The sequence below is a fragment of the Taudactylus pleione genome, unplaced genomic scaffold (genome assembly GCF_031769625.1).
Source record: "Taudactylus pleione unplaced genomic scaffold, aTauple2 ptg000580l, whole genome shotgun sequence".
Classification (NCBI taxonomy): Eukaryota; Metazoa; Chordata; class Amphibia; order Anura; family Myobatrachidae; genus Taudactylus; species Taudactylus pleione.
This window is the reverse complement of record NW_028284982.1, coordinates 1,522,201-1,548,447: the sequence shown is the minus strand read 5'-3', so window position 1 is coordinate 1,548,447 and position 26,247 is coordinate 1,522,201. Positions and strand designations below refer to the sequence as shown.

General features: G+C 57.1%; 1 protein-coding gene across 2 annotated transcripts in view; it reads right to left on the bottom strand.

The window, feature by feature from the left end:
* The window catches only part of TAF1C (TATA-box binding protein associated factor, RNA polymerase I subunit C), a 130,913-nt gene extending 115,301 nt beyond the window's left edge, over nt 1-15,612 (bottom strand). Inside the window, exon 1 of one of the 2 annotated variants that reach the window (XM_088453526.1) lies at nt 15,472-15,612. The gene's annotated coding sequence lies outside the window, so the exon portion shown is untranslated. The remainder of the gene's footprint in view (nt 1-15,471) is intronic. The other variant, XM_088453525.1, reaches the window with a different exon arrangement.
* Nucleotides 15,613-26,247: the final 10,635 nt, after the last annotated feature.

Genomic DNA, 26,247 nt, shown 5'->3' with positions numbered 1-26,247 from the left:
AGTTCATCTATATTTGTAGAATAGATGTTACAGCTCTCACAAGAGCAGGTATATTTAGTTTAGAGGGGGGTCCTCGTCTCCTGAGACGGAGTCAGAGTGAGAGAGATCTGCGTCTTCTGCCTCCCCAGATGATATCTCAGAATCAGATAACTGGGTGGATTGGGAAGATATAGCACGTTTAGTATGCTTAGTAGGTAAAGGTTTATCTTTTTGCAGCATTTGCTGTAAAACTGTAGAGGTATTAGCCAAACTCTGGCCCTGATTCAGACGCGCTCGCTCTGAATCAGGGCCGGCCTTTTTTTTTTTTTTGGTGCGGCCTCTTGGCCGCTCGCATAGCTGTGGGTGACCACCCACAGCTATTGCAAGCGGCCATGATGATGGTCACGATGGTCAAGACCACATCACGATGGTCAAGACCATCGGGCTTGCGACGAGACCCTTGTGGTAGGGTCTCGTGGCCGCAAGCCCCAGAGAGATTTCGGCTCTAACAGAGTGATGTCAGTTGGGCCGCCCCCAAACGGCAGGCGTTCTCATGGGAACGCTTCCGTTTGGCCAGCCACCCCCCCCTGGCCCGCCCACCAAAAGGGGCGAGCTGTCACTCAACATCGACAGCTCGCCCCCTTTGGTGCGAGACCCGGAGTGACGGATTGCCCGTCGCTAGCCGGGTCTCGCACATGCGCACGACGGAGCCAGCTCCGTCGTGCGCATGCGCTGTGGGCCACCATCAACCCGGTTGCGAGCGCCCATCGCTTGCGACCGGGTCTGAATCAGGCCCTCTGTACTGAGTAGGGATGGACATCGGAGGTTACTAACCATCGTTTGTTCCGATGGTAGTGGTTTTCCCATTTGATGGTGGCCTTCCGATAGTTACCACCATCAAATGGTAATCATTCGATGATGTTCCGATGGTGTCTTGTTTCCTAGCTATGCCTCCCCTGGCTCCTTCCTGGCTGCCTGTGTCTGCATCAAAGAATCTTCATGCTGGTTTCATTGCCGTCTCTCTCTCACTGCGTGACCCCCCCTCCACTAGCATATTGCTAGCTCTGACTGGCTCTCACTAGGGTAGGGAATCATTCGATGTTTCATCGGAAACATGGGTTAGATTGTTCAGATGTTCGATGTTTAACCCTGCAAAGTTTAGGATTCAAACTTTCATCACCATCGCAAGATTTCTCCCCCTATGTATTTCCCTGCTTTTCCAATTTTTTTTTCTTTTATATGACGCTCTGCGGTGCTGTCACTGCTGTGTGACCCTGTGCGGTGCTGTCACTGCTGTGTGACCCTGTGCGGCGCTGTCACTGCTGTGTGTGACACTGTGCGGCTGTGTGTGATGCTGCGCGGCGCTGTCACTGCTGTGTGTGACACTGTGCGGCTGTGTGTGATGCTGCGCGGCGCTGTCACTGCTGTGTGTGACGCTGCACGGCGCTGGCACTGCAGTGTGTGAAGCTGCACGGCGCTGGCACTGCAGTGTGTGACGCTGCACGGCGCTGGCACTGCAGTGTGTGAAGCTGCACGGCGCTGGCACTGCAGTGTGTGAAGCTGCGCGGCGCAGTCACCGCTCTGGGACCCTGTGCGCGGCGCAGTCACCGCTCTGGGACCCTGTGCGCGGCGCAGTCACCGCTCTGGGACCCTGTGCGCGGCGCAGTCACCGCTCTGGGACCCTGTGCGTGGCGCAGTCACCGCTCTGGGACCCTGTGCGCGGCGCAGTCACCGCTCTGGGACCCTGTGCGCGGCGCAGTCACCGCTCTGGGACCCTGTGCGCGGCGCAGTCACCGCTCTGGGACCCTGTGCGCGGCGCAGTCACCGCTCTGGGACCCTGTGCGCGGCGCAGTCACCGCTCTGGGACCCTGTGCGCGGCGCAGTCACCGCTCTGGGACCCTGTGCGCGGCGCAGTCACCGCTCTGGGACCCTGTGCGCGGCGCAGTCACCGCTCTGGGACCCTGTGCGCGGCGCAGTCACCGCTCTGGGACCCTGTGCGCGGCGCAGTCACCGCTCTGGGACCCTGTGCGCGGCGCAGTCACCGCTCTGGGACCCTGTGCGCGGCGCAGTCACCGCTCTGGGACCCTGTGCGCGGCGCAGTCACCGCTCTGGGACCCTGTGCGCGGCGCAGTCACCGCTCTGGGACCCTGTGCGCGGCGCAGTCACCGCTCTGGGACCCTGTGCGCGGCGCAGTCACCGCTCTGGGACCCTGTGCGCGGCGCAGTCACCGCTCTGGGACCCTGTGCGCGGCGCAGTCACCGCTCTGGGACCCTGTGCGCGGCGCAGTCACCGCTCTGGGACCCTGTGCGCGGCGCAGTCACCGCTCTGGGACCCTGTGCGCGGCGCAGTCACCGCTCTGGGATGCCAGCTGGCTCTCTCCTTGTTTTATGGTGAATCACAACTTAAGAATAGAGGGTCTGATTCAGACCCGTTCGCTAGCGCAATGCGCTCGCAAGCGGGTCAATTGTGGCCTACTGCGAATGCGCACGACGGAGCCGGCTCCATCGTTCGCATGCGCGAGACCCGGATAGCAACGGCTAAGCCTTCGCTCCGGGTCTCGCAACATAGGGGGCATGCTGTCGATATTGAGTGACAGCACGCCCCCTTTGGTGGGAGGGCCGGGGGCGTGTCTGCCCAGACGGAGGCGTTCCCATGGGAACGCCTGCAGTCTGGGGCTGGCCCCACTGACATCACAAGTGATGTCAGTGGGAGTGCTTTTGGCTCTGTAAGAGCCGAAAGCACTCTGGGGCTTGCGGCAACGAGACCCTACCACAAGCGTCTCGTCGCAAGCCCGATGGTCTTGACCATCGCGACCATCTTCCTGCCCACTCACTATAGCTGTGGGTGGTCACCCACAGCTATGCGAGTGGCCAGGAGGCCGTTCACAAAAAAAAAAAAAAAAAAAAAGCCCGACCCTGATTCAGAGCCAGAGTACATAACACTGACTGGGCTATGGCTGCTGCTGGGGGAGGTGGCTGACAGAGTGACAGACACTGATCAGCCAATCAGCACCAGCACATAGGACAGTCCCGCCCCCCAGCTCACTGCCACTGGTGCTGCGATCAGTAAACGCTGGGTGGCGGCGGCTGTAGCGATTGGTAAGCCGTGTCATTTTATTTCTTCAATAACACGTTTCATTTATCACAAAACATGTCTTACTTCTAAAAACACATCCATCCTTCTATCCATCCTTCTATCCATCCTTCTATCCATCCATCCATCCATCCATCCATCCATCCATCCATCCATCCATCCATCCATCCATCTATCCATCCATCCATCTACGGTTTGCTCCATGCAGACAGACATAGTATAAGAATTATTTTTTAACGTTTATCAGTCTATTATATGTGTAAATACAGAGTCTGCTTGGAAAAACAAAAACATCGTTAAACATCGGTTCCAGAGGTCACACAGGGGAGTGTCAGGTGTAGGGATCGCACAGGGGAGGGTGACTATGGGGAGGAGGTGTAGGGATCGCACAGGGTCAGTGTGGGAGGAGGTGTAGGGATCGCACGGGGGGAGGAGTAGGGAGCACAGGGGGTTGAGTGTGGGGAGGAGGTGTAGGGAGCACAGGGGGGGTGAGTATATGGAGAATAGGTGTAGGGAGCACACAGGGGGGTGAGTGTGGGAGGAGGTGTAGGGAGCACGGGGGGTGAGTGTGGAGAGGAGGTGTAGGGAGCACACAGGGGGGGTGAGTGGGGGAGGTGTAGGGAGCACACAGGGGGGGTGAGTGGGGGAGGTGTAGGGAGCACAGGGGGGTGAGTGGGGGAGGTGTAGGGAGCACAGGGGGGTGAGTGGGGGAGGAAGTGTAGGGAGCACACAGGGGGGTGAGTGTGGGTGGAAGTGTAAGGAGCACACACAGGGGGGTGAGTGTGGGAGGAGGTGTAGGGAGCACACAGGGGGGTGAGTGTGGGAGGAGGTGTAGGGAGCACACAGGAGGGTGAGTGTGGGAGGAGGTGTAGGGAGCACACAGGAGGGCGAGTGTGGGAGGAGGTGTAGGGAGCACGGTGGGGGGGGGAGTGTGGGAAGAGGTGTAGGGAGCACACAGGGGGGAGAGTGTGGGAGGAAGTGTAGGGAGCACACAGGGGGGGTGAGTGTGGAGAGGAAGTGTAGGGAGCACAGTGGGGTGAGTGTGGGAGGAGGTGTAGGGAGCACAGAGGGGGTGAGTGTGGGAGGTGGTGTAGGGAGCACAGGGGGGGTGAGTGTGGGAGGTGGTGTAGGGAGCACAGGGGGGGTGAGTGTGGGAGGTGGTGTAGGGAGCACAGGGGGGTGAGTATAGAGAGGAGGTGTAGGGAGTACGGGGGGGTGAGTGGGAGGAGGTGTAGGGAACACAGGGGGGTGAGTGGGAGGTGTAGGGAGCACAGGGGGGGTGAGTATATGGAGAATAGGTGTAGGGAGCACACAGGGGGGTGAGTGTGGGAGGAGGTGTAGGGAGCACGGGGGGTGAGTGTGAAGAGGAGGTGTAGAGAGCACACAGGAGGGTGAGTGTGGGAGGAGGTGTAGGGAGCACACAGGGGGGTGAGTGTGGGAGGAGGTGTAGGGAGCACACAGGGGGGTGAGTGTGGGAGGAGGTGTAGGGAGCACACAGGGGGGTGAGTGTGGGAGGAAGTGTAGGGAGCACAGGGGGGGTGAGTGTGGGAGGAGGTGTAGGGAGCACAGGGGGGGTGAGTGTGGGAGGAGGTGTAGGGAGCACACAGGGGGGTGAGTGTGGGAGGAGGTGTAGGGAGCACACAGGGGGGTGAGTGTGGGTGGAAGTGTAGGGAGCACAGGGGGGGTGAGTGTGGGAGGAAGTGTAGGGAGCACACAGGGGGGTGAGTGTGGGAGGAGGTGTAGGGAGCACACAGGGGGGTGAGTGTGGGAGGAGGTGTAGGGAGCACGGGGGGGCGAGTGTGGGGGGAGGTGTAGGGAGCACAGGAGGGGGTGAGTGTGAGAGGAGGTGTAGGGAGCACAGGGGGGGTGAGTGTGAGAGGAGGTGTAGGGAGCACAGGGGGGGTGAGTGTGAGAGGAGGTGTAGGGAGCACACAGGGGGGTGAGTGTGGGTGTAAGTGTAGGGAGCACGGGGGGCGAGTGTGGGAGGAAGTGTAGGGAGCACACGGGGGTGAGTGTGGGTGGAAGTGTAGGGAGCACAGGGGAGGGTGAGTGTGGGAGGAAGTGTAAGGAGCTCACAGGGGGGTGAGTGTGGGAGGTGTAGGGAGCACACAGAGGGTGAGTGTGGGAGGAGGTGTAGGGAGCACACAGGGGGGTGAGTGTGGGTGGAAGTGTAGGGAGCACAGGGGGGGGTGAGTGTGGGAGGAGGTGTAGGGAGCACACAGGGGGGTGAGTGTGGGTGGAAGTGTAGGGAGCACAGGGGGGGTGAGTGTGGGAGGAGGTGTAGGGAGCACAGGGGGGGTGAGTGTGGGAGGAGGTGTAGGGAGCACAGGGGGGGTGAGTGTGGGAGGTGGAAGTGTAGGGAGCACAGGGGGGGAGAGTGTGGGAGGAAGTGTAGGGAGCACACAGGTGGGTGAGTGTGGGAGGAGGTGAAGGGAGCACGGGGGGGTGAGTGTGGGAGGAGGTGTAGGGAGCACAGGAGGGGGTGAGTGTGGGAGGAGGTGTAGGGAGCACAGGAGGGGGTGAGTGTGGGAGGAGGTGTAGGGAGCACAGGGGGGGTGAGTGTGGGAGGTGTAGGGAGCACAGGGGGGTGAGTATAGAGAGGTGTAGGGAGTACGGGGGGTGAGTGGGAGGAGGTGTAGGGAACACAGGGGGGTGAGTGGGAGGTGTAGGGAGCACAGGGGGGTGAGTATAGAGAGGTGTAGGGAGTACGGGGGGTGAGTGGGAGGAGGTGTAGGGAACACAGGGGGGTGAGTGGGAGGTGTAGGGAACACAGGGGGGTGAGTGGGAGGTGTAGGGAGCACAGGGGGGGTGAGTATATGGAGAATAGGTGTAGGGAGCACACAGGGGGGTGAGTGTGGGAGGAGGTGTAGGGAGCACGGGGGGTGAGTGTGGAGAGGAGGTGTAGGGAGCACACAGGGGGGGTGAGTGGGGGAGGTGTAGGGAGCACACAGGGGGGGTGAGTGGGGGAGGTGTAGGGAGCACAGGGGGGTGAGTGGGGGAGGTGTAGGGAGCACAGGGGGGGTGAGTGTGGGAGGAAGTGTAGGGAGCACACAGGGGGGTGAGTGTGGGTGGAAGTGTAAGGAGCACACAGGGGGGTGAGTGTGGGAGGAGGTGTAGGGAGCACACAGGGGGGTGAGTGTGGGAGGAGGTGTAGGGAGCACACAGGAGGGTGAGTGTGGGAGGAGGTGTAGGGAGCACACAGGAGGGCGAGTGTGGGAGGAGGTGTAGGGAGCACGGGGGGGGTGAGTGTGGGAGGAGGTGTAGGGAGCACGGGGGGGTGAGTGTGGGAAGAGGTGTAGGGAGCACACAGGGGGGAGAGTGTGGGAGGAAGTGTAGGGAGCACACAGGGGGGGTGAGTGTGGAGAGGAAGTGTAGGGAGCACAGGGGGGGTGACTGTGGGGAGGAGGTGTAGGGAGCACAGTGGGGTGAGTGTGGGAGGAGGTGTAGGGAGCACAGAGGGGGTGAGTGTGGGAGGTGGTGTAGGGAGCACAGGGGGGGTGAGTGTGGGAGGTGGTGTAGGGAGCACAGGGGGGGTGAGTGTGGGAGGTGGTGTAGGGAGCACAGGGGGGGTGAGTGTGGGAGGTGGTGTAGGGAGCACGGGGGGGTGAGTGGGAGGAGGTGTAGGGAACACAGGGGGGTGAATGGGAGGTGTAGGGAGCACAGGGGGGGTGAGTATATGGAGAATAGGTGTAGGGAGCACACAGGGGGGTGAGTGTGGGAGGAGGTGTAGGGAGCACGGGGGGTGAGTGTGGAGAGGAGGTGTAGGGAGCACACAGGAGGGTGAGTGTGGGAGGAGGTGTAGGGAGCACACAGGGGGGTGAGTGTGGGAGGAGGTGTAGGGAGCACACAGGGGGGTGAGTGTGGGAGGAAGTGTAGGGAGCACAGGGGGGGGTGAGTGTGGGAGGAGGTGTAGGGAGCACAGGGGGGGTGACTGTGGGAGGAGGTGTAGGGAGCACACAGGGGGGTGAGTGTGGGTGGAAGTGTAGGGAGCACAGGGGGGGTGAGTGTGGGAGGAAGTGTAGGGAGCACACAGGGGGGTGAGTGTGGGAGGAAGTGTAGGGAGCACACAGGGGGGTGAGAGTGGGAGGAGGTGTAGGGAGCACGGGGGGGCGAGAGTGGGAGGAGGTGTAGGGAGCACAGGAGGGGGTGAGTGTGAGAGGAGGTGTAGGGAGCACAGGGGGGGTGAGTGTGAGAGGAGGTGTAGGGAGCACACAGGGGGGTGAGTGTGGGTGTAAGTGTAGGGAGCACGGGGGGCGAGTGTGGGAGGAAGTGTAGGGAGCACAGGGGAGGGTGAGTGTGGGTGGAAGTGTAGGGAGCACAGGGGAGGGTGAGTGTGGGTGGAAGTGTAGGGAGCACAGGGGAGGGTGAGTGTGGGAGGAAGTGTAAGGAGCTCACAGGGGGGTGAGTGTGGGAGGAGGTGTAGGGAGCACACAGAGGGTGAGTGTGGGAGGAGGTGTAGGGAGCACACAGAGGGGTGAGTGTGGGTGGAAGTGTAGGGAGCACACAGAGGGGTGAGTGTGGGAGGAGGTGTAGGGAGCACACAGGGGGGTGAGTGTGGGTGGAAGTGTAGGGAGCACAGGGGGGGGTGAGTGTGGGAGGAGGTGTAGGGAGCACAGGGGGGGTGAGTGTGGGAGGAGGTGTAGGGAGCACAGGGGGGGGTGAGTGTGGGAGGAGGTGTAGGGAGCACAGGGGGGGTGAGTGTGGGAGGAGGTGTAGGGAGCACAGGGGGGGTGAGTGTGGGAGGAGGTGTAGGGAGCACAGGGGGGGTGAGTGTGGGAGGTGGAAGTGTAGGGAGCACAGGGGGGGAGAGTGTGGGAGGAAGTGTAGGGAGCACACAGGTGGGTGAGTGTGGGAGGAGGTGAAGGGAGCACGGGGGGGTGAGTGTGGGAGGAGGTGTAGGGAGCACAGGAGGGGGTGAGTGTGGGAGGAGGTGTAGGGAGCACAGGAGAGGGTGAGTGTGGGAGGAGGTGTAGGGAGCACACAGGGGGGTGAGTGTGGGTGGAAGTGTAGGGAGCACAGGGGGGGGTGAGTGTGGGAGGAAGTGTAGGGAGCACACAGGGGGGTGAGTATGGAGGAGGTGTAGGGAGCACACAGGGGGGGTGAGTATGGAGGTGAAGGGAGCACACAGGGGGGCGAGTATGGAGGAGGTGTAGGGAGCACACGGGGGGGTGAGCGTGGAGAGGAAGTGTAGGGAGCACAGGGGGGGGTGAGTGTGGGAGGAGGTGTAGGGAGCACACAGTGGGGTGAGTGTGGGTGGAAGTGTAGGGAGCACAGGGGGGGTGAGTGTGGGAGGAGGTGTAGGGAGCACACAGGGGGGTGAGTGTGGAGAGGAAGTGTAGGGAGCACACAGGGGGGTGAGTGCGGGAGGAGGTGTAGGGAGCACGGGGGGGCGAGTGTGGGAGGAGGTGTAAGGAGCACAGGAGGGGGTGAGTGTGGGAGGTGTAGGGAGCACAGGGGGGGTGAGTGTGGGAGGAGGTGTAGGGAGCACAGGAGGGGGTGAGTGTGGGAGGAGGTGTAGGGAGCACAGGGGGGGTGAGTGTGGGAGGAGGTGTAGGGAGCACACAGGGGGGTGAGTGTGGGTGGAAGTGTAGGGAGCACAGGGGGGGGTGAGTGTGGGAGGAAGTGTAGGGAGCACACAGGGGGGTGAGTATGGAGGAGGTGTAGGGAGCACACAGGGGGGTGAGTATGGAGGTGTAGGGAGCACACAGGGGGGGTGAGTGTGGAGAGGAAGTGTAGGGAGCACACAGGGGGGTGAGTATGGAGGAGGTGTAGGGAGCACACAGGGGGGTGAGTATGGAGGAGGTGTAGGGAGCACACAGGGGGGTGAGTATGGAGGTGTAGGGAGCACACAGGGGGGTGAGTATGGAGGTGTAGGGAGCACACAGGGGGGTGAGTGTGGAGAGGAAGTGTAGGGAGCACACAGGGGGGTGAGTATGGAGGAGGTGTAGGGAGCACACAGGGGGGTGAGTATGGAGGAGGTGTAGGGAGCACACAGGGGGGTGAGTATGGAGGTGTAGGGAGCACACAGGGGGGTGAGTATGGAGGTGTAGGGAGCACACAGGGGGGGGTGAGTGTGGAGGTGTAGGGAGCACACAGGGGGGTGAGTATGGAGGTGTAGGGAGCACACAGGGGGGTGAGTATGGAGGTGTAGGGAGCACACAGGGAGGATGAGTGTGGAGAGGAGGTGTAGGGAGCACACAGGGAGGATGAGTGTGGGAGGAGGTGTAGGGAGCACACAGGGGGGTGAGTATGGAGGAGGTGTAGGGAGCACACAGGGGGGTGAGTATGGAGGAGGTGTAGGGAGCACACAGGGGGGTGAGTATGGAGGAGGTGTAGGGAGCACACAGGGGGGTGAGTATGGAGGTGTAGGGAGCACACAGGGGGGGGTGAGTATGGAGGTGTAGGGAGCACACAGGGGGGTGAGTATGGAGGTGTAGGGAGCACACAGGGGGGTGAGTATGGAGGTGTAGGGAGCACACAGGGGGGGGTGAGTGTGGAGGTGTAGGGAGCACACAGGGGGGGTGAGTGTGGAGAGGAAGTGTAGGGAGCACACAGGGGGGTGAGTATGGAGGAGGTGTAGGGAGCACACAGGGGGGTGAGTATGGAGGAGGTGTAGGGAGCACACAGGGGGGTGAGTATGGAGGTGTAGGGAGCACACAGGGAGGATGAGTGTGGAGAGGAGATGTAGGGAGCACAGGGGGGGTGAGTGTGGGAGGAAGTGTAGGGAGCACAGGGGGGGGTGAGTGTGGGAGGAGGTGTAGGGAGCACAGGGGGGTGAGTATGGAGGTGTAGGGAGCACACAGGGAGGATGAGTGTGGGAGGAGGTGTAGGGAGCACAGGGGGGGTGAGTGTGGGAGGAAGTGTAGGGAGCACAGGGGGGGGTGAGTGTGGAGAGGAGGTGTAGGGAGCACAGGGGGGTGAGTGTGGGAGGAGGTGTAGGGAGCACAGGGGGGGTGAGTGTGGGAGGAAGTGTAGGGAGCACAGGGGGGGTGAGTGTGGAGAGGAGGTGTAGGGAGCACAGGGGGGGTGAGTGTGGGAGGAGGTGTAGGGAGCACAGGGGGGGGTGAGTGTGGAGAGGAGGTGTAGGGAGCACAGGGGGGGGTGAGTGTGGGAGGAGGTGTAGGGAGCACAGGGGGGGTGAGTGTGGGAGGAGGTGTAGGGAGCACAGGGGGGGTGAGTGTGGAGAGGAGGTATAGGGAGCACAGGGGGGGGTGAGTGTGGAGAGGAGGTGTAGGGAGCACAGGGGGGGTGAGTGTGGGAGGAAGTGTAGGGAGCACAGGGGGGGTGAGTGTGGAGAGGAGGTGTAGGGAGCACAGGGGGGGTGAGTGTGGGAGGAGGTGTAGGGAGCACAGGGGGGGGGTGAGTGTGGGAGGAGGTGTAGGGAGCACAGGGGGGGGTGAGTGTGGAGAGGAGGTGTAGGGAGCACAGGGGGGTGAGTGTGGGAGGAGGTGTAGGGAGCACAGGGGGGTGAGTGTGGGAGGAGGTGTAGGGAGCACAGGGGGGGTGAGTGTGGGAGGAGGTGTAGGGAGCACACAGGGGGGGTGAGTGTGGGAGGAGGTGTAGGGAGCACAGGGGGGGTGAGTGTGGGAGGAGGTGTAGGGAGCACACAGGGGGGGTGAGTGTGGGAGGAGGTGTAGGGAGCACAGGGGGGTGAGTGTGGGAGGAAGTGTAGGGAGCACAGGGGGGGTGAGTGTGGGAGGAGGTGTAGGGAGCACACAGGGGGGTGAGTGTGGGAGGAGGTGTAGGGAGCACACAGGGGGGTGAGTGTGGGAGGTGTAGGGAGCACACAGGGGGGTGAGTGTGGAGAGGAAGTGTAGGGAGCACACAGGGGGGTGAGTATGGAGGAGGTGTAGGGAGCACACAGGGGGGTGAGTATGGAGGTGTAGGGAGCACACAGGGGGGGGTGAGTATGGAGGTGTAGGGAGCACACAGGGGGGGTGAGTATGGAGGAGGTGTAGGGAGCACAGGGGGGGTGAGTATGGAGGTGTAGGGAGCACACAGGGGGGGTGAGTGTGGAGAGGAAGTGTAGGGAGCACACAGGGGGGTGAGTATGGAGGTGTAGGGAGCACACAGGGGGGGGGTGAGTATGGAGGTGTAGGGAGCACACAGGGGGGGGGTGAGTATGGAGGAGGTGTAGGGAGCACAGGGGGGGTGAGTATGGAGGTGTAGGGAGCACACAGGGGGGGTGAGTGTGGAGAGGAAGTGTAGGGAGCACACAGGGAGGATGAGTGTGGGAGGAGGTGTAGGGAGCACAGGGGGGGTGAGTGTGGGAGGAAGTGTAGGGAGCACAGGGGGGGTGAGTGTGGGAGGAAGTGTAGGGAGCACAGGGGGGGTGAGTGTGGAGAGGAGGTGTAGGGAGCACAGGGGGGTGAGTGTGGAGAGGAGGTGTAGGGAGCACAGGGGGGGTGAGTGTGGGAGGAGGTGTAGGGAGCACAGGGGGGGTGAGTGTGGGAGGAGGTGTGGGGAGCACACAGGGGGGGTGAGTGTGGAGAGGAGGTGTAGGGAGCACAGGGGGGGTGAGTGTGGGAGGAGGTGTAGGGAGCACAGGGGGGGGTGAGTGTGGAGAGGAGGTGTAGGGAGCACAGGGGGGGGTGAGTGTGGAGAGGAGGTGTAGGGAGCACAGGGGGGTGAGTGTGGGAGGAGGTGTAGGGAGCACAGGGGGGGTGAGTGTGGGAGGAAGTGTAGGGAGCACAGGGGGGGTGAGTGTGGGAGGAAGTGTAGGGAGCACAGGGGGGGTGAGTGTGGGAGGAGGTGTAGGGAGCACAGGGGGGGTGAGTGTGGGAGGAAGTGTAGGGAGCACAGGGGGGGGTGAGTGTGGGAGGAGGTGTAGGGAGCACAGGGGGGTGAGTATGGAGGTGTAGGGAGCACACAGGGAGGATGAGTGTGGGAGGAGGTGTAGGGAGCACAGGGGGGGTGAGTGTGGGAGGAAGTGTAGGGAGCACAGGGGGGGTGAGTGTGGGAGGAAGTGTAGGGAGCACAGGGGGGGTGAGTGTGGGAGGTGGTGTAGGGAGCACAGGGGGGGTGAGTGTGGGAGGAAGTGTAGGGAGCACAGGGGGGGTGAGTGTGGGAGGAAGTGTAGGGAGCACAGGGGGGGTGAGTGTGGGAGGAGGTGTGGGGAGCACACAGGGGGGTGAGTGTGGGAGGAGGTGTAGGGAGCACAGGGGGGGTGAGTGTGGGAGGTGGTGTAGGGAGCACAGGGGGGTGAGTGTGGGAGGAGGTGTAGGGAGCACACAGGGGGGTGAGTGTGGGAGGAGGTGTAGGGAGCACAGGGGGGATGAGTGGGGGAGGAAGTGTAGGGAGCACAGGGGGGGTGAGTGGGGGAGGAAGTGTAGGGAGCACAGGGGGGGTGAGTGTGGGAGGAGGTGTAGGGAGCACAGGGGGGGTGAGTGTGGGAGGAAGTGTAGGGAGCACAGGGGGGGGTGAGTGTGGGAGGAGGTGTAGGGAGCACAGGGGGGTGAGTATGGAGGTGTAGGGAGCACACTGGGAGGATGAGTGTGGGAGGAGGTGTAGGGAGCACACAGGGGGGTGAGTGTGGGAGGTGTAGGGAGCACACAGGGGGGTGAGTGTGGAGAGGAAGTGTAGGGAGCACACAGGGGGGTGAGTATGGAGGAGGTGTAGGGAGCACACAGGGGGGTGAGTATGGAGGTGTAGGGAACACACAGGGGGGGGTGAGTATGGAGGTGTAGGGAGCACACAGGGGGGGTGAGTATGGAGGAGGTGTAGGGAGCACAGGGGGGGTGAGTATGGAGGTGTAGGGAGCACACAGGGGGGGTGAGTGTGGAGAGGAAGTGTAGGGAGCACAGGGGGGGGTGAGTGTGGAGAGGAGGTGTAGGGAGCACAGGGGGGGTGAGTGTGGGAGGAGGTGTGGGGAGCACACAGGGGGGGTGAGTGTGGAGAGGAGGTGTAGGGAGCACAGGGGGGGTGAGTGTGGGAGGAGGTGTAGGGAGCACAGGGGGGGGTGAGTGTGGAGAGGAGGTGTAGGGAGCACAGGGGGGGGTGAGTGTGGAGAGGAGGTGTAGGGAGCACAGGGGGGTGAGTGTGGGAGGAGGTGTAGGGAGCACAGGGGGGGGTGAGTGTGGGAGGAGGTGTAGGGAGCACAGGGGGGGTGAGTGTGGGAGGAAGTGTAGGGAGCACAGGGGGGGTGAGTGTGGGAGGAGGTGTAGGGAGCACAGGGGGGGTGAGTGTGGGAGGAAGTGTAGGGAGCACAGGGGGGGGTGAGTGTGGGAGGAGGTGTAGGGAGCACAGGGGGGTGAGTATGGAGGTGTAGGGAGCACACTGGGAGGATGAGTGTGGGAGGAGGTGTAGGGAGCACACAGGGGGGTGAGTGTGGGAGGTGTAGGGAGCACACAGGGGGGTGAGTGTGGAGAGGAAGTGTAGGGAGCACACAGGGGGGTGAGTATGGAGGAGGTGTAGGGAGCACACAGGGGGGTGAGTATGGAGGTGTAGGGAGCACACAGGGGGGGGTGAGTATGGAGGTGTAGGGAGCACACAGGGGGGGTGAGTATGGAGGTGTAGGGAGCACAGGGGGGGTGAGTATGGAGGTGTAGGGAGCACACAGGGGGGGTGAGTGTGGAGAGGAAGTGTAGGGAGCACACAGGGGGGTGAGTATGGAGGTGTAGGGAGCACACAGGGGGGGTGAGTATGGAGGTGTAGGGAGCACACAGGGGGGGTGAGTGTGGAGAGGAAGTGTAGGGAGCACACAGGGGGGTGAGTATGGAGGTGTAGGGAGCACACAGGGGGGTGAGTGTGGGAGGAGGTGTAGGGAGCACAGGGGGGGTGAGTGTGGGAGGAAGTGTAGGGAGCACAGGGGGGGGTGAGTGTGGGAGGAGGTGTAGGGAGCACAGGGGGGTGAGTATGGAGGTGTAGGGAGCACACTGGGAGGATGAGTGTGGGAGGAGGTGTAGGGAGCACACAGGGGGGTGAGTGTGGGAGGTGTAGGGAGCACACAGGGGGGTGAGTGTGGAGAGGAAGTGTAGGGAGCACACAGGGGGGTGAGTATGGAGGAGGTGTAGGGAGCACACAGGGGGGTGAGTATGGAGGTGTAGGGAGCACACAGGGGGGGGTGAGTATGGAGGTGTAGGGAGCACACAGGGGGGGTGAGTATGGAGGTGTAGGGAGCACACAGGGGGGGTGAGTGTGGAGAGGAAGTGTAGGGAGCACACAGGGGGGTGAGTATGGAGGTGTAGGGAGCACACAGGGGGGGTGAGTATGGAGGTGTAGGGAGCACACAGGGGGGGTGAGTGTGGAGAGGAAGTGTAGGGAGCACACAGGGGGGTGAGTATGGAGGTGTAGGGAGCACACAGGGGGGGTGAGTATGGAGGTGTAGGGAGCACACAGGGGGGGTGAGTGTGGAGAGGAAGTGTAGGGAGCACACAGGGAGGATGAGTGTGGGAGGAGGTGTAGGGAGCACAGGGGGGGTGAGTGTGGGAGGAAGTGTAGGGAGCACAGGGGGGGTGAGTGTGGGAGGAAGTGTAGGGAGCACAGGGGGGGTGAGTGTGGGAGGTGGTGTAGGGAGCACAGGGGGGGTGAGTGTGGGAGGAAGTGTAGGGAGCACAGGGGGGGTGAGTGTGGGAGGAAGTGTAGGGAGCACAGGGGGGGTGAGTGTGGGAGGAGGTGTGGGGAGCACACAGGGGGGTGAGTGTGGGAGGAGGTGTAGGGAGCACAGGGGGGGTGAGTGTGGGAGGTGGTGTAGGGAGCACAGGGGGGTGAGTGTGGGAGGAGGTGTAGGGAGCACAGGGGGGGTGAGTGTGGGAGGTGTAGGGAGCACACAGGGGGGTGAGTGTGGGAGGAGGTGTAGGGAGCACACAGGGGGGTGAGTGTGGGAGGAGGTGTAGGGAGCACAGGGGGGGTGAGTGTGGGAGGAAGTGTAGGGAGCACAGGGGGGGTGAGTGTGGGAGGAAGTGTAGGGAGCACAGGGGGGGTGAGTGTGGGAGGTGGTGTAGGGAGCACAGGGGGGGTGAGTGTGGGAGGAAGTGTAGGGAGCACAGGGGGGGTGAGTGTGGGAGGAAGTGTAGGGAGCACAGGGGGGGTGAGTGTGGGAGGAGGTGTGGGGAGCACACAGGGGGGTGAGTGTGGGAGGAGGTGTAGGGAGCACAGGGGGGGTGAGTGTGGGAGGTGGTGTAGGGAGCACAGGGGGGTGAGTGTGGGAGGAGGTGTAGGGAGCACAGGGGGGGTGAGTGTGGGAGGTGTAGGGAGCACACAGGGGGGTGAGTGTGGGAGGAGGTGTAGGGAGCACACAGGGGGGTGAGTGTGGGAGGAGGTGTAGGGAGCACAGGGGGGATGAGTGGGGGAGGAAGTGTAGGGAGCACAGGGGGGGTGAGTGGGGGAGGAAGTGTAGGGAGCACAGGAGGTGTAGGGATCATCACATGGAGAAATATTATGGAACAAGCCGCTACTCACGCGGGCACCACGTGCTCCCAGACCCCGCCGTTTCCTGAAAACAACTCTCAGCCAATCACAGATAACCTTCTGCCTTCGCCAATCATAGGAGACATCGCCGTCACCTGTCTCCTCCCCAAACACTAATTATCGGCTCAGGGAGAAGAGAGAAGAGGAGGCTTCCTAGAGAGTGGTAAGATGGCGGCGGTCACGTGTCCTGCGGCTGCTGCTACTCACCACCGGCTCCTACCGCCCATAGTCCCTCCTCCCTGTGTATACATCACAGTATATATATATCACCTCACTATACTATGTGTATATATATATATCACCTCACTATACTATGTATATATATATATATCACCTCACTATACTATGTATATATATATATATCACCTCACTATACTATGTGTATATATATATATCACCTCACTATACTATGTGTATATATATATATCACCTCACTATACTATGTATATATATATATATCACCTCACTATACATTCCCCCCTCATATGTGTCACTGGCCTGCTTCCCTCATTATTCCTCCCTCCTCCCTGTATATACATCACAGTATATATATCACCTCACTATACTATGTGTATATATATATATATATATATATATCCCCCATTCCCTCCTCATATGTGTCACTGTCCTGCTTCCCTCATTATTCCTCCCTCCTCCCTGTATATACATCACACAGTATATCTATCACCTCACTATACTGTGTGTGTGTGTGTATATATATATATATATATATATATACATTTATTTCTACTTCAGGGTCCATAGGGTATCCACAGAATACCTTGGGGGTATAGGCGATGGCGGCAGACATCGGGCACCTCAGAATTAAAGTTTTCAGCCTCCCAGGATGCACTGGGTCCCTCTCCTATACTCCGCCCCCGAGCCAGGGCATCTCAGTTTCGTAGGTACCCGGCTCGGAATCGGATCATATGCATATGAAGTAATTTCAAGGCAGCTTTGCTGCACAAGATGAGTTGTACAGCATGGACAGTCATCGCAAGACGTCTATGCTGTCGCTCCTTCTCCCCGCCTGACCAGAACGCTGGTACTGATCCGGGGATGCTAGTGGGTGTCTGGGGTCCAAGCTAGCGGTGACCCAGGAATATCCCTGGCTGTGGCCGGATTTAAGGGGTTCAGGTAAGCGGGCGGGGTCCCGCGACGGGTACCCGACGATTCACAGTCATTATTGTCCTCAGGCAGGGGGCTCCCTCGGGACATGCTGCACGTGGAGTCAGGTACTGATCCTGCGCTTTCCACTAGACCACCAGGGACAGCGGGCTGCAGCAGTGTGGAAATGCTCCAGCGTCCCAGGGGTCAATAGCATGCCATGGATGCGCGCCTTCCCTGTCTCACAGCCGGTGCCTCCCCCGCTGCACAGTGCCTTTCCACAGCGGTCTGGCCGGCTGTGTTAGCGCTCCTCCCCCGGGCCCGCCTCCTCTCAGCTCCTCGACGGCCATTTTTAAGGAAGTGTGCAAACGCTGCTGGAAGCGAATACAGATGGCATCGCGGTCCAGGTCCCACCGCTCCTACCTCTCCTCCGATAAGGTCAGAATGTGCAGCACTATTTCCTACCTGGCTCTGTGTCTGCATAGTTGATCATAGTGCTTGTGGTGCAAGATTTATTTCTGTATTGTATGTGACTATGGACCTTATTCAGAGTCGGTCGCGACGCTGATGCGCTCGTAACCGACTCGATGGTTAGGCCTGCGCACGGAGCTCGCTACCAATTGGGTGGCTGTCGTTGTTGATCGACAGCTGTCCCCGTTTGGTAGGCGGGTCGGGGGGGTGGTTTCCAAAACGGAGGCGTTCCTTTACGAACGCCTACCGTTTTGTGGGAGGCCCCACTGACATCATCAGTGATGTCAGTGAGGAGCTTCCTGCACCATCAGAGCAGAAAGCTCCCTGGGGCTTACGAGTGCCCAGACCCAACCTTAGGGTCTGGTCCTAAGCCCCGATGGTCGCGATGGTGATCACCATCCCGACCATCAACCTGGTCGGTCGTTAAGCTGTGGGTGGTAACCCACAGCTTAACAATCGACAAGGAGGCGGCCGTTCAGGATGGAAGCGGCCGCCCTGATTCAGTGCGACCGCTTGCATCTAACGACCACCTCTGAATGAGGTACTATGTGCTAGCGCTGTCTGTCTGTACTTTCACTTCTGGTTGTTCCCTGTTCTTTCTCTGCTAAAGCCCTTGCGGTGCGATGTTGCAGGGTGCTCATTACCTCACAGTAAAAGTATTTTTCTGTGTGGGGAGTCGCATACACTCCATTACACTCATCATGTCTGAGAGTGAACGAGAATATCCTCTTCAGCTAAAATGTACCACATGTAATGTACCATTAGCGGAGGGAGACGGGAACGCTGAGGGATTATGTAGGGAATGTTATCTGATACCACGCCCGATTTCTGTCACTGCACCGATGCAGGAACTGCCCTGGGTTTGTTTTGCTAAGGCATTTACAACCCTTGTGGGCCAGTTGACGACACCCCTTGTGTTTCCCCAGATGCGGTTATCGCAGCAGGTGGTAGTTTCATCACCCATGCAGGGGTTCCCCAGACAGTTGGTGGTACCTCAGTGTCTCCCGCTTTCGCCCCCCCAGGTCTCGCAGGAGCCTATATGGGTGAATTCATTGTCCAACACGGTACAGCACCTGACGGACGTTTTACAGGGGGAGTCACCATTGCGGCCTTTATTGTCTCAGACGGCTCAGTATGATGATGATGATGACATGACGTCTGATGACTGAGAAATTATTGACTTCTCAGACCAAGAGCCCCTTCGTGCAAAGGAGGCATAGTCTAAGTCTAAAGTCTATATACCTGGCCTTATATGGGCAGTCCGTGCGGGCTTGGTTATTGAGGATGTGGATACCCCCGTGGCTAAATCAAAATATGCATTATTTAAGGATATTAAGGGAGATTTCACTGTATTTCCTCTATCTGATCAGTTAGTGGATCATTTAGAAGACGCATGGAAAAATCCAGGTAAGCGGTTCCGGCCTCGAGGACGCTTGGCCGTTGCATACCCCTTTGCGGATAATTATTTTTCCAAATGGGAAAAACAGGTGGATTCTCATGTCACACACCTAGTGAGGAGTGCAACATGTCCTCCTTGAAGGATGTTACAGATTGAAAGGTGGAAATATGCCTAAAAGCCATTTATTAACTTGCTGGAGGGGCTTCCAGACAGGCTATGGTAGTGTGCTGGGTGGCCAGAGCCATGGAGCCCTGGGCTGATAACTTGGAGGCGTCTCTGGACACTGAGTCTTCAGCTGAGCAGGTGGAGTTTGTAGGTAATCTCAGAGACTCAGCCACGTACATTAATGAGGCAGCCTTAGATATAGGTCTCCTCACTTACAGAATCTCCCCGGCAGCAGTAGCGGCTCGCCGCTCCATGTGGTTGCGCTCTTGGAAAGCGGATGCAGATTCCAAAAAGGTATTAAATGCTTGCCTTTTAATGGACAGGTCCGTTTTGGCCCTGATCTGGACAAAATTGTGGCCACGCTGGCAGCAGCAGCGTCTGCCATTTGCTGCAGTCCCATCAGGGTCTGGTACTTCGTCCTTTCGGCCCTATATGGCCCAGGGTAAGTTCAAAATGCAGTCCTTTCCTAGACAGGTAGGGGCCAAGAAATCTGCCAAGCCAAAGAAGCAGGCTTGGAGTACAAGTCGTCCTACTCCCAAGTCGGACGATAAGCCTTCAGCCTGACGGGATGAGCATTCCCTTAGGGGATCCCAGAATGGGAGGCCGACTTCTTCAGTTCTCCCAGTGCTGGTATCTGACTACCACAGACACTTGGGTAAGAGAAGTGGTCTCTCGGGGGTACGGCCTCTCCTTCCCAGCCGGTTTTTCACCACAGGCCTTCAGTCAGATCAGGACAAGGCCCTGGAACTCCAGAAAGTATTGCACTATATGCTCCAGGCTGGAGTTATAGTGCCTGTTCCGTTACCCCAGAGGGGAACGGCATATTACTCCATATCTCTTTCTGGTACAGAAAGCCAATGGGTCTTACCAGCCCATCCTTAACCTCAAGTCCCTCAACAAGTCCTTGAGGGTTCCTCCGTTCAGGATGGAGACCCTGTGTTCCACTGTATTGGCAATGGATCCTGGGGATTTTATGGTGTTGCCTACCTGCATGTCCCTATTATCTAAGTAAACCAGCAATTCCTCAGGTTTGCAGTGGTCAATCAACATTTCCAGTTCCAAACACTGCCCTTTGGTCTGGCCACATAGCCTCGAGTGTTTACCAAAGTCATGGCAGCCTACCTGCGGATGCAGGGGGTCCGCTTGTTACCCTATCTGGACGACCTTCTGTTGCTAGCAGGATCTCCAGAGATCCTTCAGTGCCATCTGCAACTGACAATATCTGTGTTGCAGAATCACGGCTGGTTGATAAACTGGAAGAAGATATCCCTGGTTCCCTCACAGGATGTTCCAACTCGGAGCCCTGTTGGACTCCCAACAACAGAGGATCTTTGTGACAGAGGAAAAGATCTCTGCATTATAGGCAAATGTACGCAGTTGCCTTCAGAGTCGCCGAGTGTCTGTTCACTCAGCGATGAGGTTACTGGGCTCCATGGTGTCGATGTTCGACATGGTGGAATATGCCCAGTTTCACTTCAGACCTCTGCAGAAATTGATCCTCTCCAGATGGAATGGGTTGCCCCAACGGATAAAGATACAGACAATGGTGCTTTCTACGGAGGTACGTCTGTCTCTGGCCTGGTGGCTACAGACTGGTCACCTGAACAGGGGGTGCCCCTTTTGAGTGGCGAACTGGGTCCTTCTGACAACGGACGCCAGTCTCGGGGCTGGGGAGCAGTGACAGGTCCACACTTGTTCCAAGGAAGGTGGACACTGTCAGAATTTGCGCTTCCAATAAACATCTTGGAGCTTCGGGCAGTATTCAGAGCTCTCCAGCGGGCAAGACATGTTCTCCACGGAAAACCCGTGCAGGTACAGTCGGACAACGCTACCACAGTGGCTTACATAAACCGCCAAGGAGGAACCCGAAGTCAGGCGGCACTGACAGAGGTGTCCCGCATTCTGGCTTGGGCGTAGGGCAATCTCCCTGCCGTCTTGGCAGTGTTCATACCAGGAGTCCTAAACCGGGAAGAAGACTTTCTTAGCCATCAAGACGTGCATCCAGGGGAATGGACTCTTCACCAGGAGGCGTTTCAACTCCTGGTGAACAAGTGGGGCCTTCCAGAGATAGACCTCATGGCCTCCCGACACAACAAGCAGCTGCCTGTGTACGGGTCAAGTACAAGAGACACGGAGGCTCTTCTGGTATACGCTCTATCAGTCAGGTGGACCTTCCGGTTTGTGTACCTCTTCCCTCAGTTCTACCTTCTTCCTCGAGTGATTCAAAAATTCAAGCAAGAAGGAGGCACGCTCCTGTTGATGGCTCTAGCATGGCCCAGACGTCACTGGTACTTAGATCTTCGGAGTCTCTCCATAGACACTCCGATGCTGTTGCCTCAACGTCCAGACCTGTTGTCTCAAGGTTCTTGCCATTACCCGGACCTGGGTCATCTGTCTTTGACAGCGTGGCTGTTGAGACAGCCCTCTTAAGGTCCAGGAGTTTGTCCAGCTCTGTGGTTAACACCATGCTAAGAGCTCGGAAGCCTGCTTCTGCAAGAATTTACCACAGAGTGTGGCATACTTTCTTTGAATGGTGTCGCCCTAGAGGCTATGATCCCCAGGTCTTTAGGATATCCAGGATTTTGGCTTTCCTACAGGTGGGCTTAGATCACGGTCTTCACCTTGCTTCCCTGAAGTTTCTGCCTCGTCAGTGTGGTTTCAGCGTAGGATTGCTACTCTTCCTGATGTCCGCACCTTTATGCAAGGTGTACTTCACATTCAGCCTCCCTTTGTTCCACCAGTGGCTCCTTGGGATTTGGCTGTGGTCCTGAAGGCTCTCCAAGGACCGCCATTTGAACCACTGGGCTCAGTGGATTTAAAATGGCTTACAGCTAAGACTCTGTTTCTTCTAGCCATTGCTTCGGCCAGAAGGGTGTCAGATTTGGGGGCTCTCTCATGTCACCCTCCCTTTATGATTTTTCATAGGGACAGGGCGGTGCTTTGCTGACCTCATCACACAAAGTGACTACACAAGACTGAGAAACCATCAGTAACATGGAGTACCATCACAGCCTCACACACACTTACACAGGTTCTGACCTTACTCAGTAATTACTAACCTCATCACACACAGTGATTACACAAGACTGAGAGACCATCAGTAACATGGAGTACCATCACAGCCTCACACACACTTACACAGGCTCTGACCTTACTCAGGAATTACTAACCTCATCACACACAGCGATTACACAAGACTGAGAAACCATCAGTAACATGGAGTACCATCACAGCCTCACACACTTACACAGGCTCTGACCTTACTCAGGAATTACTAACCTCATCACACACAGTGATTACACAAGACTGAGATACCATCAGTAACATGGAGTACCATCACAGCCTCACACACACTTACACAGGCTCTGACCTTACTCAGGAATTACTAACCTCATCACACACAGTGATTACACAAGACTGAGACACCATCAGTAACATGGAGTACCATCACATCCTCACACACACTTACACAGGCTCTGACCTTACTCAGGAATTACTAACAACCACGCACGCTATGAGGCCTCAGGCTGCGTAGGGCATCGCAGTGGCTAATTTATGCACGCCCCTGCAATGGCGTTCAAACACACTGGCACGCCTGCGTTTGGCTGACCCAACCCCACCTCCTCCCTGTTGCCATCCACAAACGGCACTTCCTGCCACTCACTCTGGGATGGGTCTGCATTGTCACTGTGATTGCAGTGGCTACTTTGCGTACTACGATCCATACGCAGTTGCAGATACAACAATCTGCTGATTGCGTACGTATTAGCAACTGCGTTCCTCGCTGAATCCGACCCATAGTTATATTTTAGTGTTAGAAGGGGAAGTTCATATCAAACGTACAGCCGCATCAGTGATGAAATGACAAACCACAGTTGTCTCATATACAGATGTGTGCACATACATCTTACCTCCATGCGCTACAAGTCGCGTTAAACATAACGCGTGAGCCCTGCACAACTCAGTGGTGCATAGTGTCTTTTTGTGTGACTTTTTACCATCAATTGTGACTTTTACGAAACCATGCATATCAGATGCACGCGCAGGATCTGCTGATTAAAATGATATTCAGCATGCCTATATGCTGTGTGCGACTGCATCTGCATGCGAAATGCCACGTTACAGTGATACAGCCGCAGTCATACCCACAGAATATAGGCGTTTTAATCAGCAGATTCTGTGTTTGCGTCCTATTTGCATCTTTTGTGAATTTAAAAAGTTGCATGAAAACTCGTCATGACAGAGCAAGGAAGTGGACTCATCTATACATTGTTTAGCATCAGCTGCAGTCTATAACAGCGACAGCTGCAGGATGCAACGTGCATGGCGACAGCTACAGAGGATGCAACGTGCAAAGGGACAGCAGAAGGATATAACGTGCAAAGGGACAGCAGAAGGATATAACATGTACAGCGACAGCAGCTGGATATAACATGTGCCATGTACAGCGACAGCAGCAGGATATAACATGTACACTGTACAGCGACAGCAGCAGGATATAACATGTACGCTGTACAGCGACAGCAGCAGGATATAACATGTGCCATGTACAGCGACAGCAACAGGATATGGTATGTACACTGTACAGCGACAGCAGCAGGATATAACATACACTGTACAGCGACAGCAGCAGGATATAACATACACTGTACAGTGACAGCAGCAGGATATAACATGTACGCTGTACAGCGACAGCAGTAGGATATAACATGTACAGCAACAGCAGCAGGATATAACATGTGCCATGTACAGCGACAGCAGCAGGATATAACACACTGTACAGTGACAGCAGCAGGATATAACATGTACGCTGTACAGCGACAGCAGCAGGATATAACATGTACAGCAACAGCAGCAGGATATAACATGTACGCTGTACAGCGACAGCAACAGGATATGGTATGTACACTGTACAGCGACAGCAGCAGGATATAACATACATTGTACAGCGACAGCAGCAGGATATAACATACACTGTACAGCGACAGCAGCAGGATATAACATACACTGTACAGTGACAGCAGCAGGATATAACATGTACGCTGTACAGCGACAGCAGCAGGATATAACATGTACGCTGTACAGCGACAGCAGCAGGATATAACATGTGCCATGTACAGCGACAGCAACAGGATATGGTATGTACACTGTACAGCGACAGCAGCAGGATATAACATACACTGTACAGCGACAGCAGCAGGATATAACATACACTGTACAGTGACAGCAGCAGGATATAACATGTACGCTGTACAGCGACAGCAGTAGGATATAACATGTACAGCAACAGCAGCAGGATATAACATGTGCCATGTACAGCGACAGCAGCAGGATATAACATACACTGTACAGTGACAGCAGCAGGATATAACATGTACGCTGTACAGCGACAGCAGCAGGATATAACATGTACAGCAACAGCAGCAGGATATAACATGTACGCTGTACAGCGACAGCAACAGGATATGGTATGTACACTGTACAGCGACAGCAGCAGGATATAACATACATTGTACAGCGACAGCAGCAGGATATAACATACACTGTACAGCGACAGCAGCAGGATATAACATACACTGTACAGCGACAGCAGCAGGATATAACATGTACGCTGTACAGCGACAGCAGCAGGATATAACATGTACGCTGTACAGCGACAGCAGCAGGATATAACATGTACAGCAACAGCAGCAGGATATAACATGTACGCTGTACAGCGACAGCAGCAGGATATAACATGTGCCATGTACAGCGACAGCAGCAGGATATGGTATGTACACTGTACAGCGACAGCAGCAGGATATAACATACACTGTACAGCGACAGCAGCAGGATATAACATGTACGCTGTACAGTGACAGCAGCAGGATATAACATGTACAGCAACAGCAGCAGGATATAACATACACTGTACAGCGACAGCAGCAGGGTATAACATGTACGCTGTACAGCGACAGCAGCAGGATATAACATGTGCCATGTACAGCGACAGCAGCAGGATATAACATGTACACTGTACAGCGACAGCAGCAGGATATAACATGTACGCTGTACAGTGACAGCAGCAGGATATAACATGTACAGCAGCAGGATATAACATACACTGCACAGCGACAGCAGCAGGATATAACATACACTGTACAGTGACAGCAGCAGGATATAACATGTACGCTGTACAGCGACAGCAGCAGGATATAACATGTACAGCAACAGCAGCAGGATATAACATGTACGCTGTACAGCGACAGCAGCAGGATATAACATGTGCCATGTACAGCGACAGCAGCAGGATATAACATACACTGTACAGCGACAGCAGCAGGATATAACATGTGCCATGTACAGCGACAGCAGCAGGATATGGTATGTACACTGTACAGCGACAGCAGCAGGATATAACATACACTGTACAGCGACAGCAGCAGGGTATAACATGTACGCTGTACAGTGACAGCAGCAGGATATAACATGTACAGTGACAGCAGCAGGATATAACATGTACAGCAACAGCAGCAGGATATAACATACACTGTACAGCGACAGCAGCAGGGTATAACATGTACGCTGTACAGTGACAGCAGCAGGATATAACATGTGCCATGTACAGCGACAGCAGCAGGATATAACATACACTGTACAGCGACAGCAGCAGGATATAACATGTGCCATGTACAGCGACAGCAGCAGGATATGGTATGTACACTGTACAGTGACAGCAGCAGGATATAACATACACTGTACAGCGACAGCAGCAGGGTATAACATGTACGCTGTACAGTGACAGCAGCAGGATATAACATGTACGCTGTACAGTGACAGCAGCAGGATATAACATGTACAGCAACAGCAGCAGGATATAACATACACTGTACAGCGACAGCAGCAGGGTATAACATGTACGCTGTACAGTGACAGCAGCAGGATATAACATGTACGCTGTACAGTGACAGCAGCAGGATATAACATGTACAGCAACAGCAGCAGGATATAACATACACTGTACAGCGACAGCAGCAGGGTATAACATGTACGCTGTACAGCGACAGCAGCAGGATATAACATGTACGCTGTACAGCGACAGCAGCAGGATATAACATGTGCCATGTACAGCGACAGCAGCAGGATATGGTATGTACACTGTACAGCGACAGCAGCAGGATATAACATGTACACTGGACAGCGACAGCAGCAGGATATAACATGTACAGCGACAGCAGCAGGATATAACATGTACGCTGTACAGCGACAGCAGCAGGATATAACATGTACAGGGGCAGCAGCAGGATATAACAAGCACAGTGTACAGAGGGCCTGATTCAGACCCGGTCGCAAGCGCTGAGCATTCGCAACCGGGTCGATGGTGGCCCAGAGCGCATGTGCACGACGGAGCCGGCTCCGTCGTGCGCATGCGCGAGACCCGGCTAGCGACGGGCAATCTGCCACTCCGGGTCTCGCACCAAAGGGGGCGAGCTGTCGTTGTTGAGTGGGTAGGCCAGGGGGTAGCTGCCCAAACGGAGGCGTTCCCATGAGAACGCCTGTTAGAGCCGAAAGCTCTCTGGGGCTTGCGATAAACGAGACCACAAGGGTCTCGTTGCAAGCCCGATGGTCGCGATGGTCTTGACCAT